We start from the raw sequence: 19,013 nt of genomic DNA, 5'->3' as shown, positions 1-19,013 counted from the left end.
ATGTGATTAATGAGATTGTGGATAAGGGTTCAGCTTCAAATGGGACAATTTGTCTCCATCAATAAAAAAAATATTTTAGAAACAGATTCCCAGTGTCAGTACACATTCAGTTAGTTATCCTATTTTCTACAATGTTAGTATTATTCCATAGTATGATCAATGATATCTGGGGAGAAAAAAGGCATTCAAGTTGCTAAGAAATGGAGAAATAGATTATTTTCAGTTTATTTAAAGTATTGCCTAAAGCTGGAACTATATTATATTTAAGAATAATTTTTAAAAGCAGATTAAAATCAAAGTTTTTTTGGCTTATCTACTATACTCTCTGTCCTCTCAGCTATTCAGCTAATCAGAGTTAATGTAGTAATATGAAATTAGTGTAGGGATTTTGTTTCAAGTCATGAATTGGTTCCAATAGATTGTAATATAATAACTTAATCAGTTTTATTAGACTAATTTTCAAAAAAGGTTGGAAAACCCATGTAATATCTTACAGTATAAGCAGAGTCAGCATTAATTTAGATGTGCACTGTGCCACTTATATTAAGAATAAAAAATAGATATTAATAAATTTAAAAAACATAATGACTGAAAATAGTTACATTCTAGATGGGGTACTTTTTGCCTTATTGACTACAATCAATATTCAAAGTTTGAGGGCTTTTTTTTAAAAAGAAATAAAAAGCAAAACAAAACAAAACAAAACAAAACAAACCAACAACCACACATAGTGCTTTTTAAACAAAAAGATCAAATAACAACTAGAAAATTTAATTAAAGTTTTGAAATTTAGGGGCTCCTGGCTGGCTAGTTGGTTAAGCGTCTGTCTTCGGCTCAGGTCATGATCCCAGGGTCCTAGGATCGAGCCCCGCACCGGGCTCCTTGCTCAGCAGGGAGCCTGCCTCTCCCTCTCCCTCTGCCTGCTGCTCCCCCTGCTTATTCTCTCTCTGTGTGTGTCAAATAAATAAATAAAATCTTAATTTTTTTTTAAATTTAGAAATAAAGTATTTATGGGATGTCTAGGTGGCTCAGTTGGTTAAGTGGCTGACTCTTGATTTCAGCTCAGGTCATAATTTCAGGGTTGTGAGATCAAGCCCTGCGTTAGGCTCCATGCTGGGCATGGAGCCTGCTTAAGTTTCTCTCTCCCCCTATCCCTCTGCCCCTGCAAAATTAAAAGCAAAGATTTTCCACTATTTTAAACAGAAACATACTGTAAGACTAATAATGAGTTCAACAAACACTTATTAAAAAACATCACTGTCTTTCAAAAATTGGGATAGATGCAATGTGTGTACTGGGTTCATAAAATGACTTCTTTTTTTTTTTTTTTAAAGATTTTATTTATTTATTTGACACAGAGAGAGACAACGAGAGAGAGAACACAAGCAGGGGGAGTGGGAGAGGGAGAAGCAGGCTTCCCGCAGAGCAGGGAGCCCGATGCGGGGCTCGATCCCAGGACCGTGGGATCATGACCTGAGCCGAAGGCAGACACTTAATGACTGAGCCACACAGCCGCCCCATAAAATGACTTCTTATTTTAGAATATAAATCCTGGGTGTGAGGAAATCGTAAAATCTTGGTTTTAGAAAGTGACTTAGGAAATTCATTAAAATTCTGTATTTTAATTTATGTCAGTCTATCTGATCTAAACATTAACAATTGAATTATAAATAGAGCTCTCCATTTGCTAGGAAGGGTTATGAGAACATGGGATAAATATTATTGTAATTTCTTATAATGAAGATGCTATTTGTAGCTCTTTAAAATACAGGCTAAATCCTACAGTAGCAAAATAAACCTAAAGAGAATATATTTGCACAGGCTTAACTGTCAAAACCTACCATTGTGCTTGTGAACAACATTTTAAAAATTTGACCAAGACTGCAAAGTAGACATTATCCCTGACTATCTCACTTTCAATAACTTGCTCTATTCTTTAACCTATTACTACTCCTTTTATCCTTTCCAGCACACCAGAGTTGTTCGTCCAATGACTACCCTGCTTAATTACATCTTTTTTTTATTTAATAAATTTGACATGTCACATTGTGTAAGTTTAAGGTATACAACATGTTACTTTGATAATTTATATATTATATGATTGTCAATATAGTGATATTTATCACATTACATAATTACAGTGCAATATTTTATCTATATTCATTATACTGCACATTAGATCTCTATGGCTTATTTACCACTTGTTGTAAGTTTGTATCCTTAAATACTGTCACTTGAACTACCCCCATCCCCATCCCCCAGTAACCACCATTTTATTTTTGCTTTTACAGGTTTAACTTTTTTTAGATTTCACATATAAGTGATGTCGTATAGTACTTGTCTTTCTCCGTCTGATTTATCTCACTTAGCATGATGTGCTCAAAGTCCATCCATGTTGTTGCAAATGGAAGGATAGATTCCTTTTCCTGGCTGAGTAATATTCCATTGTACATATGTACCACATCTTTTTTTAATGTGTTTTGAGAAATTCTTTAATAATTGAGTTTTTATTGGTTGTTCTGAGGATCAGCACAGACATTTCAATTTGTACACAATGCTTAACATATGTACTGAAAATCTAGAAAATCATGTAGTTGCGATTCTTTTCTAAAAGTTATTGCAGTGACCTTCCAGCTTAAAATTTGGAGGCAAATTTTCCTAAACAGTATATCAAGTACCAATATCTTTAAATGTTGATATGCTATTACGTTGCTAAGTCTCATTAATTCACAATTTAATATCATATACATTACATACTCCAATTTTCAATCTTGCACAGCACATTAACAAAGTTAGTAGGAAAACTGGACTACCACAACCAAGATGTTGTGCACAAGATTCTGACAGAGAGAGCCAAGATCAAGGATGGTTTTCTTTAGGAAACAATTCTACCAAAACAACACAGGAATAGAAGCAATTTAAAACGTTCAAGACATATTAAATGCATGACTGACTCTAAATTGCCACTTAGTATGCTTTGTATTATAGGATATAGAAACTACCACATCAATGGAATGTTAAGCTGACACCCAAGACAACCAAAGCCTCCCATAATCAATATCCCACTATTATCTGGTTGTACCAAAAAATAAACCAGCAAATGATTTCACCTCTTAAAAACAAAACAAAACAAAACATTTACACTTAAAAATGGGATGAGGTGGGATTCCCTCTTTCTTAAGAATGCTTCTAAAGCTACTAAAAAACTTGTATTTATAAAATAGTTGATAAAAAATGTTCCTCTGGATTGTACAAGAAAGGAGACAGGGACCCCTGCTAAGACATGGTACATGATATTAACTAGACTTGGCTGCTTTCTCTCCTGATTCATCAGAGGCTGGAATCTCCTCGTTTTAGTTTCTCAGTTTTCTGCAGGTAAGTCTTTTGTTTCTTGGTTAGTCACTTCAGCCCGTTTTCCCTTTGCTCCCCTTTTCCCCTTTTGTTTACACTTTTTTTTTTTTCTGAGGCTTTATCCTTTCCCGTGGCCTTTTTTGGCTTCATTTCCACTTTTGCAGTAGCAGGTTTGGCTGCCAACTTTACTGATTGATCTCTTCTTGGGCTCCTCCTTCACTGCCCTCTTGGCAGAGCTGACCTTCCTCTTGGGCATGGTGATAGTGGGATGGCAGGGGGGGAGAGCCTTCAAGAAGCTGGGCTGCCTGGCGCCTCCCACTCCTCCCACTCCCCCACCACCCAAGCTGCTGCCTGCACCACATCTTTTTATCCGTTCATCCATGGGTGGGCCTATGGATTGGTTCCATATCTTGGCTATTGTGAATAATACTGCAATAAACTTGGGAGTGCAGATATCCCATCAGAATCCTGGTTTCATTTCCTTTGGGTATATATCCGGAAGTGGAATTGCTGGACCATATGGTAGATTTATTTTTAATCTTTTTCAGGAACCTGCCACAGTGGGTGGACCAATTTACAGTCTCGTCAACAATATGTAACAGTTTCCTTTTCACCATGTCTTTGTCAGCCCCTGTTGTCTCTTCTTGATGTGAACCATTCTAACAGGTGCGAGGTGATCTCATGACGGTTTTGATTTGCAGTACATATCATTCCTTGTGAAGAGACTCAAAGAGCCTTCCGATTTATGGATTGAGTGGTTGAGTTAGTCTCTATGACTGCCTGTGTTTGTTCTGTATTCCTTACGTTTTTAGTATCAGAGAGAGCATCTCTTGCACTTTTATGGAGGAATATAGTTTTAAAAGAAAGAAAGAAAAAGAAAGAAGAACCTATGACCTATTCACTGCCATAGCCAAACTTGCACACGGGCTGTCTCAGCTAGTCAGAGAAGTCAAAGAAGAAATTGGCCTTTCACATCCAAACTGCCTGTTTCCCATTAGGCTTCTGCCTCTTCATCTCCCTTTTGTTTATGCCTCTGAAATTTCTTCTTGGAAGCTACTGATGTGGTGGTAAGAGCAAAAACTTGCTTTAAGCACTCATCATACAAATTAAATTTTAAGTAAAAGCAATTGGTATTGCTGCTGAGTAAGTTCTTCCTGTAGATTGCTCAGACACTCTGCAAAATTGCCTGCTGACCTGCTCCATGGGCCAGAGATGCCAGTGGCCCCATAGCCCATAGTATCTTTCACAGGTGACATTTGTAATGGAGAGCTCTGTGCAGTTGTGCCGAAAGTCCCCAGCAACTGCAAACAGGCTATTTGGGATGAGATGATATATATTAAATTATATGCTGCACTTTCCATTGAAAAATGAGCATCCTAAAGAAATAAAACACTCCTGAAAACCAAGCTGGAAAAAGATGAGAATTTGAAAGTAGTAAAGTACTTTTATTTTGCTAACTGAGTATGCAAAAATGCATTAAGGTGGCATACACTCATTGCATTTATGAAACGTAAAGTCCATCCTTTTAACTCTCAGGTTATTGCTGTGATATAATATATGGCATCATTTCCATTTTACAGGTGACGAAATTGAGATTAGATTGATTTGTCTGAGTTAAAGCAGCTATTAAAAGATTCACAGGCATATGACAGGCACATATTCAGTCTGAAGCAGATTGCTTTCCTTTTTATCATGTTTTACATTATAAAGAATATTGTCTAGTTCTGAAGAATCTTTTTCATGAATAGTTGCAGGAGAAGAAAGTGAGTAAACATGTGATTTCAAGGGTACAAGAAAGTTTCTAATCTCCCAAAGCATCTATTAAATGGTAATCTATATCTATATTCTATGCAATTAATCTGAGGTAGATACAGAATAACATATATCTTGGACTTGATTGTGAAACTTTGAAACTGAAACTGACTTGATGAGTAACCTAGTTCTACTCTGCCCTTTTACCCATGGGGTGTCTAGGGCCAAGAGAGACGGAAACTTGTAAGAGCTCACTTATAATTTTGGTTTTAGTCTTAGAGATAGAAATCTGGTGTTTTAAATTTCAAGTTCTTGTCTTTGTTCTATACCATTTTGCTTTCCTTATCACTAATTTATAAAAATCCAATATTGTGTACTAATATGTTGAGATTTTGGTGAATTCGTTAATGTTATCTAAGATCTTTTTATTCCTGACCTGGGAATCCAGTAACAGTCATTATAAGAGACACAATGAAGTAAAGTTCATCGATATGTGAATGAGTAAAAACAGACTGGCTAAAATAATTCTTTGATCTAAACTTTACCCAGTATCAGAACTATATTACAGGAAAAAGTTGTCACCTGCATTTTTGCCTGCATTTAAACTTTCAATAATGGAAAAATAAAACAATCAGAGTGGGACATCATTCCATACAATCCATTTCCTTTGAATTTTTACCCCAAATATTTTTAGATTTGATTTTTATTTACTTTTACTCCTCAAGGAGGATTCAGACTAAGTTAACCTTTTTTTAATGCTGTCAGCTTACTTTCTGATGTTTGAAGATGCCTGTTATAGATATGGCAATGAAAAATATAGTCATGCAGGGGCATCTGGGTGGTTCAGTCGGTTAAACGTTTGCCTTCGGTTCAGGTCATGATCCCAGGGTCCTGGGATTGAGCCCTGCATTGGGCTCCCTGCTCAGCGGGGAGCCTGCTTCTCCCTCTCCTCCTCCCCCTTCTTGTGCTCTCTCTCACTCTCTCTGTCAAATAAGTAAATAAAATCTTTTTAAAAAAGGAGAGAGAGAAGAAAAATATAGTCATCCAGCATTAGCTCTTTAGAAATCAAATGTATGGCTTAGAAGAGGTGTTCTGTGAATATAGCAACGTAATCATGAATTACTGACTCTCTCTTCCAACTTTCTCTCTACCAAAGAGTTCCTGCTCAAATTTACATTTGAGACCCACATATTCAAATCCAGAACTTCAGGATTTTTAAGGGAAAAAAATACCATTCCTATATTTTCAGACATGGGCCAACAAAAATGTGAAGGAAAAGGATGTGCATGTCTGCTCATTGAGGTGTAGTTTCTCCTCACTACAACCCAGAGACTTCTGTTAGGCCTATGGCGACATTGCCTTGGAAGGACTTGCTTCTGATGCATGTGGTTGGAAAGAACTACCTGTAGCTAATTACAGAGCAGATCCCTCCTCCTCACACCTCAGTTTACAGAAAAACAGTTTATGAGCTCAATTTGCTACAGATCAAAATGATTAAAATCTGCCATGTCACACAGAATGTTATGACTTAGCTCTGTCGAGAAGACCTGACTTTTAATGATGTTATAGAAATACCAAATCAGCGGCGACTGGGTGGTTCAGTCATTAAGCGTCTGCCTTCGGCTCAGGTCATGGTCCCAGGGTCCTGGGATCGAGCCCTACATCGGGCTCCCTCCTCTGTGGAGAGCCTGCTTCTCCCTCTCCCGCTCCCCTTGCTTGTGTTCCCTCTCTCCCTGTGTCTCTCTGCGTCAAATAAATAAATAAAATCTTTAAAAAAAAGAAGAAATACCAAATCATGTATGGCTAACAATGAGTTATAGTATATTTCAGGAGAGTTACTAAACTGAAGGAGGAAGATCGAGATGAATAATTAGAATTATTGGCTCCTAGTGGTAAAACCAATAGAAGAGACAAAAAATCATTTAAATAATGAGAATTTCAAAGGAATCAGAGAAAACTTTCTAAATTAAAAAAATATGATTTCTAAATTTTAAAACTTTGAAGAATTCTAATTCCAGTGATTTGGCAGGATAGATATGGAGGGTTTGAAAACACTCCTACACCACTACCTAGAAATGCTCCAGACAATGTTAAATGCATAACCAAACTTGTAAAAAAAAAATAAAGACAAGATATTAGATCTGTGTATTCTTATACTATATGACCTATTGAGTCCCATTTTAGGTATATATTAACTCAAGCAAGGATTGTCAATTGGAGTTAAAGCCTTTGTGATTATTTTAAAATCATTTTATACCAGTATAGCTGCCAAATTCCTGCTTTATTCTCTAGCTTAGGTGGTGGCTGACTAATTGGCTAACATGGTCTCTGAATTTTCTTTTTGTGTATTGCCTTTTTAAATATCACAAAAAATGTTCATGTAAAATGCTTTTGAAATCACAACTCACTTCTATTCCAAATTTGAGTAAGAAATCTTTGAAAATGTTTCCTTGGGGAAAAAATAGAATGGATTTAAAGCCAATGAAATATCATAATGTACAAAATAATTTTAATTTCCATATTCTGACAATTTTAGCTGACAAAATTTAACCTTTTAAATACCAGATTATTTATTTAAGTTGTGAAACTCAGATGTCAATGGTATTTGAATATCTCCAGGGTGTAAGATCAAATATATATGAGCCCAAAATAAGAATTTATTTATAGAAAGATCTAGAGAGTATAATACTAACTGAAATAAGTCAGTCAGAGAAAGACAAATACCATATGATTTCACTCATATGTAGAACTTAAGAAACAAAACAAATGAGCTAAGGGAAAAGAGAGAAAATATTATCTAATATTGCCCATTCCTCAAGCTCTTCGGAGTTAATTTGGATGAACTTTCACTATTCCACAGTCCTATCAGAATAGCTGATATCTCCAGGAGAAAAATAAATTCATAGGTCAAATAAACAAGACATTTGAAGGGCAAATTTTATCAAAACAACAAACACAAAAAATTTATAGGTTCTATCAGAAGTATAAATAGTGAAGCACAAATTTAAAATTTAAGAATTTAAAATTAGCTTTAAAAACAACCCAAAAGATATAAGGGAATATATTACCAATATACTCAAACATGAGTTTATATTATTATTATTATTATTTAAGATTTTATTTATTTACTTGACAGAGAGAGAGAGATAGCGAGAGCAGGAACACAGGCAGGGGGAGTGGGAGAGGGAGAAGCAGGCTTCCCGCGGAGCAGAGAGCCCCATGCGGGGCTCGATCCCAGAATGCTGGGATCATGACCTGAGCCAAAGGCAATTGCTTAATGACTGAGCCACCCAGGTGCCCCATGAGTTTATATTATTATATATAAAATATATATAATATATTGGGAATATATTACCAATATACTCAAACATGAGTAAGAAACCATAAATAAAATGGAAATGTTAGATATGAAAAGTATAGTACTTATATTGAAATACTGTTGGTTCAAAACCTCAGGAATTCCCTGGGTGAAATCTGAAACTGGTCTCTGTATAGGGAGCGCAAGGAGAGACGGAGGAAAGAGGTAAGCCACTCCAGATCGATAGGTGGTGGGTCTAATAAGCAAAGAAATTTACTTAAGAGGCTTGTCTCTGGTGGCCACAAGACAAGTAGATCTCCTCACCCATCTGCCAAAATTTTTAACGTTTATATAGAGGCTTTAACTGAGTTCAGTTATGTATACTACCTAGATAGTCTCAACAACACATTGCTCTCTCAAAAGCCACGTCCTTCAAAGTGGCTCTCTCTGTGGCAACAGTGGACAGATTGTGCGTTCCTAGGACTGGGGAGGGGGAGAAGAGCCTCTGAGTGCCTGGGGCTAGCTCCCAGTCAACCAGCATTCATGTACTTTTGATAACTTCCTCCAACAAATACACAACTTATGCTAAGAAGAAATAGGAAATATTAGTAGACTTCTACCAATTTAAAAAATGAATTTGTAATTAAACACTTTTCCACAAAAAAAAAAATCCATGCTCAGATAACTTTACTAGTAAGTCTACCATACAATAAGAAATTATACTCATCTTAAACTGTCAGAAAACAGAGAATAAAAGTCTTTCCAATTCATTTTATGAGGACAACATAGCTATAATATAAAAATCTGGCCTTACACTTAACGATGAAATTTTGAATTTTTCTCCCCCTCCCCCCACACCACAAGATTGGAAAGGAGGCAAAAAACGTCTGCATATACCACTTCTATTCCACACTGTACTGGAGCTTCTGGCTCTTGCAAAAAAAGGCAAATTAGAGACATAACAAACAAAGTTTAGAAAGAAAAAGATAAAACTGTTTATTTATGAATAATATGATTGTGTAATCAGAAAATTCCATGGACTATACCCCCTCAAATCATTAGAACTACTAAGTGAATGTATTATGGTCTCAGTATACAAGTCAATACAGAAAAATCAGTACATTTCTTTATAGTAGCAACAAGCAATTAGAAAAGAAATCTTTTAAATTACCATATACAATAGCATTTAAAACATAAAATATTTAAAAATAAATCAATAAATTGTGTGCAAGACTTTACCTTGAAAAATATAAGACATTATTGGGGATGTTAAAGAAGATCTTAATAAATAGATGTATCATATTCATGGATTAGATGACTCAATAGTATTTTTTTTTAAGATTTTATTTATTTATTTGAGAGAGAGAAAATGAGAGAGAGCACATGAGAGGGGGGAGGGTCAGAGGGCAAAGCAGACTCCCCGCCGAGCAGGGAGCCCGATGATCCAGGGACTCCAGGATCATGACCTGAGCCGAAGGCAGTCGCCCAACCAACTGAGCCACCCAGGCGCCCCTAGATGACTCAATAGTATTAAAGATGTCAATTCTCTTAATATTGATAGTTTCAGTGTAATCCTGATCAAAATCTTTGTTGGCATAGTTGTTGAAATTGACAAGCTGATTGTAAAATATTGACACCTTTTTGGTAGTCTCTCATAAAGTTAAGCTTATATCTCTATTCTATGATCTAGCAATTCTACCCTTGGGCATTTATCCACCAGAAATGAAAACAAATTTCCACAAACAACTTTATAACACATTCATTGTAGCTTTATCCCAAAATATCCAAAGTTTCAAATGTTTGTTAACTATTTATTGCCTCTAAGCTCCAAATTCATCGTTTTAGAATAATCTGTGAAAAAAGATCTGGGTGCCTTTAAATATTTTTGCTTGTTCCCACTGATGATGACATTTAGCTGGTAGAATTAAAACTGTTTTTTCTTCAGCAAATCGTTGCTTGGATCCATAGAAAATCCAAATCAAATCTAGGTTTTATGTAAAATTTTTGTGGAAGATTATATTTTCCTAAAATGACATTGCAGTATTTCTGGTCCCTTATGCTTTTCAGAACCTTCCACTCCCTTATCAAATCATGGAATTTATTTTCTCTCTCTTTAAAACCTGGTAGGCCTTTATGATTGGCTTGATAAATAGAATGCAGCAGAAGTGATGGTGCATGTTTTCTAAGACTAACTGATAAAGGACAATATAGCTTCACCTTAGCTCCTCTCTCTCTTGCTCTTGCTCTCACTCTTTTTCTCTGTCAGGACACTTTTCCTTGGAACATTTCCACTGTGTTATAAGGAAGCTATGGCCACATGGAGAGGCCATGTACAGGTATACTGGTGGACAACCCTAGCTAAAGCCCCAGCCAACAGTTAGCACCAATCTGCAAGACCTGTTGAGTGAACAAGCCTTCAGATGATTCTAGATTCATCTGTACAATGAATAAGTTGAAAAAAAAGCTGTCACTCTACCATCTTGCCAATTTGTAAGTTCATGAGCAAAATAAATTTTTTTTTTAAGCTTCTAATTTTTGGAGTAGTTTGTTATGCCGCAAATAATGAGAACATTTAATAAAGTAAAAGTTCCAAGAAAACCCAGGACACTTAAGAAGGGTAGGGGATTGGTCCTATTGGATTTTGGGACAGGTAATGAGCCTATAACAACTATGAATGTGGTATTTATGCAGCATTAGTAAAATTGCCCAATGAAATACAATAGAAAGCCCAGAAACTGACCAATGCAACTTTAATATGAAACAGAATAGCATGTCAAATTAGGGATAAAGGAGGAACTGTTCAATAAATGGAGATAGAACAGTTATGCAAATGCAAAAGGGCAGATTTGGATTCCTATCTCACACCAAATATAAACTTCAAATGGATTAAAGACTTAAAGAAAAAAAACTTCAAAACTCTTACTAGAGGGGCACCTGGGTGGCTCAGTAGTTAAGCGCCTGCCTTCGGCTCAGGTCATGATCCCAGGGTCCTGGGATTGAGCCCCGCATTGGGCTCCCCGCAGAGCGGGGAGACTGCTTCTGCCTCTCCCACTCCCCCTACTTGTGTTCCCTCTCTCGCTGTGTCTCTCTCTGTCGAATAAAAAAAAAAAAAAAAAAAAAAAAAACCTCTTACTAGATAATAAAGGTAAAAATTTTATAAATCTTCGGGCAGGGAAAGTTTTCATAAAGAAAGTGTATAATGTACTGACTAAAATAAGATTAATTTATCTCTATTGACACTGATAACTTTTGTTTTGAAGATTTTATTTATTTATTTGACAGAGGGAGACACAAGGAGAGAGGGAACACAAGCAGGGGGAGTGGGAGAGGGAGAAGTAGGCTCCCTGCTGAGCAGGGAGCCCGATGCGGGACTGGATCCCAGGACGCTGGGATCATGACCTGAGCCGAATGCAGACGCTTAACGACTGAGCCACCCAGGCGCCCGGACACTGATAACTTTTGTTCATCAGAATAATCTCGGGCGCCTGGGTGGCTCAGTCAGTTAAGCGTCAGCCTTCAGCTCAGGTCATGATCTCCGGGTCCTGGGATCCAGTCCCACGTCCGGCTCCCTGCTCAGCGGGGAGTCTGCTTTTCCCTCTCACTCTCCCTCTGTGCTCTCTCTCTCTCTCTCTCAAATAAATAAATAAATTAATAAAATCTTTAAAAAATAATCTCAAAAATGATAAGAAAATTTACAAACTTGAGGGGCACCTGGGTAGCTCAGTCCGTTAAGCTGCAGACTCTTGGGTTCAGCTCAGGTTATGATCTTAGGGTCCTGTGTTCGAGCCCGTGCTCAGTGCAGAGTCTGCTTGAGATTCTATCTCTCCCTCTCCCTCTGCCCTTCCCCCTGCTCTCTCTCTTTCTCAAATAAACAAATAAATATTAAAAAAAAAAAAAGAAAATTAACAAACTTGAGATACTGGGAAAAACTTCACAACACTTGATCAGTACTCTCAATACTATATCATTTCTTTCATTGGTAAAATTAAAAAGTCTGACAATACCAGAGTTGAAATGATATGGAGCTGATGTCTGTTCCTGAAGGGAATGTAAATTGGTGCAACCTTTTCAGAATATAGTTGAATTTTCACATGCTCTGATCATGCCGCTCACTTTAACGCACACATGAGAAATTCTGGCTCAGGTCCAGCTGGAGGAATGAGGACACATAGACATGAAAGTCATGGCAGCAAAACTTAAAAATGCCAAAAACTTGAAACCACCAAAATGCCCATGAATGTAATGAATTAGTAAATGGATCTGTTAATATAATAAAATATACAGTTCTTAAAATGTATAAATTACAGCAACTCAACAATATAGATGAATCAGTGATACTAGATTTTTAAAAATTTCCCAGAAGATCATATAAAATATAAGCTTTTTATACATTTAAAACAACTAAAAAATGATAAATTTGTAAACTTCTATATTTAACAGTGATTAAAATTACACATACATGTTCTTTTAAAATTCTTACGATACACCTATAATCTCCAGGAATGCATATACATACAGTGATGAATACAGACTTCAAAATAATGCTTACCCTAGGTAGGAGAAGACAGATAGGGGATGAAGGGACCATAAAATAAGGTGGAGATTGTTACCATGTTTCCAATTTTGTGCATTAGACTGTTTCTTTTTTTTTTTTCAAAGATTTTATTTATTTATTTATTTGAGAGAGAGAATGAGATAGAGAGAGCATGAGAGGGAAGAGAGTCAAAGGGAGAAGCAGATCCCCCGCTGAGCAGGGAGCCCGATGCGGGACTCGATCCCGGGACTCCGGGATCATGACCTGAGCCGAAGGCAGTCGCTTAACCAACTGAGCCACCCAGGCGCCCTGCATTAGACTGTTTCTAAACCAACCAACAAATAAATAAATAAGCAAACAAACTGTGCATGGATCAGTCATGAAAATGTGTCATAAATCTGCCATCGTGTTTTATTTAATTCCCAGTGCATCTGAAGTTCATTGAAGAAAACATATTTATTTGGAATTTGTATTATAGTGAATTGTTGTTAGAATAAAAATTTAGCTTATGATTTTAAATAACTCACTTCATCTCATATCTGGGTTTTTAAGTTCTTTTGTATAGTTCTTCTCTATCTGGTGCCCCCTCAAGGCTTGATCTTTGGAGCCTGCACTCTCTTTGATTATTCTCAACTATACAAAAATACTGCCTAACATGCTATTTCCAGCGTACGTCTGTTTTCTATGTTTTAGGGTCTAGCTTTCTTTATACAACTATATAATAGACATCCACATTGAGAGAGCTCATGTACTTTCTCATAGGGCATAGATGTGCCATTGATATTTTTTATTGAATATCCCCACGCACTGCCACAGTGCCTGACAGAGAGCATTGAATAAATATTTGCTGAATGAATATCTCAAACTCAGCAACCAAAGTTGTCTCATTATATTTTGTACACATAAATTCTTCTCTTCTTCTTATACTTTTTATATCCTTTATTCTATGAATGAAACTGCATCCAGCAAGAAACACAGTCCAGAAACTCATATATCCCTCCACCAACTCCTCTCATTGATTCTAATTTCTAGATCTCTTTCATACCCATTTCCTCTTCAAATTCACAGTTGCTGCCTTCATTCAGGCCCTTGTTACTTCTCATGTGAATGATACCAAGACTTGCAATTGATTTTGCATTTAAAACAACTAAATTTGTAAATTTCTATATTTAAAAGTGATTAAAATTACATATATATGTTGTCTTAAAATTCTTATAATACAACTATACTTCAACTTCTATCCCTGTTCTCTTCCCAAAATCATAAATATATTTCAGTTTTCCAGTGGTAAGTTAGAATGAGACAGGCTAAAATACTGCACATTTCCTATGTCATAGGGGAAGACATTGCCCTTGTATGTGCCTAAGACATTGCCAAAAGCTTTTAAAAATATTTGAAAACTTTATATTTACCAATATCTCTCAATTTAGTCACCCTTCTAAGAAAATATGTTGAGTGGGGAAAGTGAACAAACAAAGCAAGAAGATAGGGATCTTGTTTCTTTTAAATTCAAATTGAGACATGTCAAGATTTCATGCTTTCTCATGCAAATTATTAGAAATCCTAAATTACTTAGATTTTATTTACCATATGAAGAAAATTTATATTGTTAACCATTCCATCTTGACTCTATTCACAAGTGACTGATGCTGACCTAAGCAAAAATGCATATTGGAGACAATAAAAGAAGAAGAAATGGTACAGTTTTTAATTGCAGCTAAGTCTCTCATGTTCTAAAAATTCATTACTAATAATTGTAAAAATTGTAAATCTGGAAAATTGGCTTCTGGCAAACTGGTAAAGCAGAATTGAACTAGAGCCAAATTAACCACAGTGGGGTCATCTTACTTCAAGGATTCTGTTATCAGAGATAATACATTTTTCTTTCTTTTTTTTAATTTAATTTTTTTTTTTAATTTATTCGAGACAGAGAGAGAGAGAGAGAGAACACATGAGCAGGGGAAGGGGCAGAGGGAGAAGCAGGCTCCCTGCTGAGCCAGGAGCCTGACGTGGGGCTCGATCCCTGTACGCTGGGATCATGACCTGAGCCAAAGGCAGACATTTAACCATCTGAGCCACCCAGGTGCCCGATAATACATTTTTCTTAATGAATAAGTCATATAGAGTAGGTCTTGTTTTGTTACTTGCAAACACAACCAAGCAATGTTGTATTTCACTGCAGTTAGCTGTTAAAGCCAGACTGATCATTCACAACTGTTCCTCTTTAAGATTATGCTGGCAAATCAAAAGAGTTGTACTTAAAAGTCACATGCTGCTTTGTTGAAGATTAGTTGACCATACGCAAACAATGAATCATGGAACACTACATCAAAAACTAATGATGTAATGTATGGTGATTAACATAACATAATAAAATAAAATTAAAAAAAGGTCACATGTTGTTTTGAGCAAACACACCTAAAATAAATATCTGATGTCTATGTAATTATTAATATCATTGTTCAATAATTTCTCCCTTAATATCCTTTAATAACCCTTCTAGCCTCAGTATTATATCTAGACTCCTTCCAAAGATGTGCAAGACTTAAGAAATTTGACCTCTACTCATGTATGCAGAATTCATTTTTGTTATTCCTTGCCTTACATATTAACTTTCACCTGTACTGAAATATTTGGAAGTCTCTATGCTGGTCATGCTTCAGTCATTTTTCTTTTCTTTTTTGGGGGGTATTTGTTCTTAGTCTAGCAATAGTTCTTCCCCTCTGCTGCTTCTATCCACTTTTCTTCAAGACTCAATTCAAACATCCATATTTTCATGATGGATTCCTATAGTAGATACTTAGTGCTTCATCCAGATTTCTGATTCTTTGTGCAAATCTTACAGCTTTTGTGCATTTTGCTTCTAATTGCACTTGCAACTTTCTTCAAAACACTGGTCTGGGGCAGTTGGGAGCTGGAGGTGCCTGGGATCTTAACATCATTCATAGTCAATGGTTGACTGCTGTGAAAAGCCAGTTGCCTTGTTTCTAGGTGGGACAAACTCTGGGGTGAAGGGGGTTGAATTCAAACTCCAGACTTTTGTAATAAGGAATTTGGCCTTGCCCAAAGAGAGAGATCTGGTCTTTGTGCCTAGTTCCTAAGAGATAATCTTTAATTTTCCTAGTGTTAGAAATGTCTTTGTTGGGCGCCTGGGTGGCTCAGTTGTTTAAGCAACTGCCTTCGGCTCAGGTCATGATCCTGGAGTCCTGGGATCAAGTCCCGCATCGGGCTCCCTGCTCAGCAGGGAGTCTGCTTCTCCCTCTGACCCTCCCCCCTCTCATGCTCTCTCTCTCTATCTCATTCTCTCTCTCAAATAAATAAATAAATAAAATATTTTTAAAAATGTCTTTGTTATTCATGGGTGGGTCCCTGGGACTCTGAAAGTTTATGCTAATGAGGTGAGTCAAGATGAGACCAGCCATACCTAGTAGCCTTAGGGTATCAACTGACCATGGCAGAGAGATCCAACATGCGATTTAGGGTGGAGACTTTGGGTCACAGGGTATCCATTGACCTAGAGTCTGAGTTCAACCAATGAATCTTGCCTATGTAATGAAGTGTCCACAACAGCTCTGGATGCCAAAGCTTTGATGAATTTCCTGGGCTGGCAATATACCATGGATATAGTTACACATCAATGCCAGGTGTATAACATATCCTTAGGACAACAGAGGCCTCACTTTTGAAATCTTCCCAGGCTCGACTCTATGCATCACTTCCCTTGGCTGATTTTAATGTATCTTTTCTCTATAATAAATGTAACCATGAGTACAACAAGTTTTTATGAATTCTGTGAGTTTGTTTAGTGAATTGTCAGGGGTGGTTTTGGGAAATTCCCTGACTTGCAGTTGGTGTCAGAAATGAGAGTGGTTTTGTGTGGACTTTTCCTTCTAACTTTGTAGTTGGACCCCACCTCTTTGTATTTGGGAACAGGAGTCTTGGGCAGACTTCACAGTCTGGAGGACTTAACTTCACAGTTTGGCTAACTCCACATAAGACCTACATCAGCACCTCACCACCACATGGTTAGGAAAACCTTTCCTGGCTGGCAATGTACTTGATGAATATTTTTAAGACAGCATTTCGTCATTAGTGTTATAATTAACTCTATTAGTACCTGTGTAATAAATTTGAATATGAGATAGTTAAGGGCAGGAACATTGTTTAATTCTCCTCTGTATATATAATGCTTAATATGGTGATGGTAGCCACTCAAAAATTTTTGTTGGACAGGTGATTACTTGTTAATCTTTTGAATTCTTTTTAACTCCTTTGCACTCTTGTCCTTCTATAATATTTATTTGGCAGAACTTCATTTCAGCTTGGAACCTACTCTGTCTTTTCACTTCCTGCATTCAGGGGCTACTGGGAAAAATGATACAACCAAGAAGATTATACTGACTCTCATGACTGACTTCAATTGAGCCATCGTAATGATTTTCATTTCTGTTAGATTTCTCTAGACAGATCATTCTCATACTTCATTCTATATCTAGGTTCAATCTTCCTTCTAACTTCAGACTGCCTTAGCCCCTTTCTTGCCTTTTCAAAATATGATTATGTTTCTACTTAGGAGATAAAATAGAAACCAATTAGTCCATCAATTTCCCATCATCAGATTTCCAAATCTCTCTACCCCTGGAGCATTTTTTAATCTTGCCTCATATTAAAATCTAGAACTACGTTGCTTATCTTAGATAAGTTTTGTTTTAAATGCCACCTGCTAAATTCTCAGAAATTTGCGCTATTGATTAAGTGCCTCTCCTACATTTTATAAAGTATCAAGCATATGCGAGATTGCCCCACCTTAAAACAAAAATGCTCTCTCAACACTTTTTTAACCAAATTCATTGGGGACGGGGACTCTACATTCATGGACTCCATTTCCTCACGCCTCTCACTCATTAAACCTAAGCTAGATTATACCCCATGATTTCATTAATTCTATTCTCATAGGGGTCTCTAAAGACCTCCAGTGGACTACTTTTTTTTTTTTTTTTAGCTTACAGTTACTTTAATTCTAAGCTTCATTGAACACGTTTGATCACTTTCTCTTTGAAACAAGCTCCTTCCTTCACTTCCATTACCCTGCATTCTTTTGGTTTCACCATAACTTCTTTGGCTGCTCCTTTTCCTTCTTCTATACAACTATTACATATTGAAGTTTCTGAGGACTTTGCCCTAAACTTTTTTCTTCTCAATTATTATTTCCCTAGATAATTATATCTAATGCCTTAGTGACTATTATCAATTCATCTGCCAAGTTATATTCCAATTCAGTGTACATTTACATTATATTCTCTTTTTAATTCCAGATCCAAATATTCACCCACTTACATAGTCACCTAAAATTAAGTTTCACAATCTTTGATATTGGCTAGATAACAAACCAAAGAAAAGAACAACATCTGTCTTTTTAAACTTTGAATGATCAGGACCAAACACAATTTCTGAAATAGTGTCAGATACATGGTGGGCAAATAATGATTGACCTAACTAAAAGAATGAGTATATACTAATAAAGAATTACTACATTTTCTAAAATAAATGTTTTGTTTTGTTTTTACTCTTCTGGCTAAAAAAAAAACAAAAACAAAAACAAAAAAAACCAACCTGTTTAACATTCATTGACATAACTAAAAATCCATTGATTAGAGGACTACTTTCTCAACTACTAAATCTATAAATCAGTTGGGAAATATTAAGTGTGTCTCATGACATCTTCAGTTTCTTCCTATTTTTGAAGAGACTCTGCCATGGACTAGTTGGTATGTATAATATATACATGCCCAGGAAGTAATAATATTTTTACTAAAGCATCCTAATGATGATATTAGCTAACATCTTTGTTTCCTCACAATTTTAAACACATTATGAAAATGAGCACATTTAACTCTCATAAAAATTCTATGAGGAAGTTATTATTATTGTGATGATGCTGTTTTCAGCTATTACTCTAACCTCAATGTGAGAGCTCCTCCAGTGGAAACTTTTATAAATACATTTTGGCTGTTTGTCAGAGTTCACTCAAATTTAAAATGTTCCTAGCTGAAGAGATTTGCTCCTCATCATAAAGCC

General features: G+C 36.2%; 1 pseudogene; it reads right to left on the bottom strand.

Annotated features, from left to right (window-relative positions):
* Positions 1 to 3,296: 3,296 nt before the first annotated feature.
* On the bottom strand, positions 3,297 to 3,607 carry LOC123858591 (non-histone chromosomal protein HMG-14-like; annotated as a pseudogene).
* Between the last annotated feature and the right edge of the window lie 15,406 nt (positions 3,608 to 19,013).

This window comes from Mirounga angustirostris, unplaced genomic scaffold (genome assembly GCF_029215605.1).
Source record: "Mirounga angustirostris isolate CCGP_5_RB_7025 unplaced genomic scaffold, mMirAng1.0.hap1 SCAF_4, whole genome shotgun sequence".
NCBI lineage: Eukaryota > Metazoa > Chordata > Mammalia > Carnivora > Phocidae > Mirounga > Mirounga angustirostris.
This window is presented reverse-complemented; position numbering and strand designations above follow the sequence as displayed.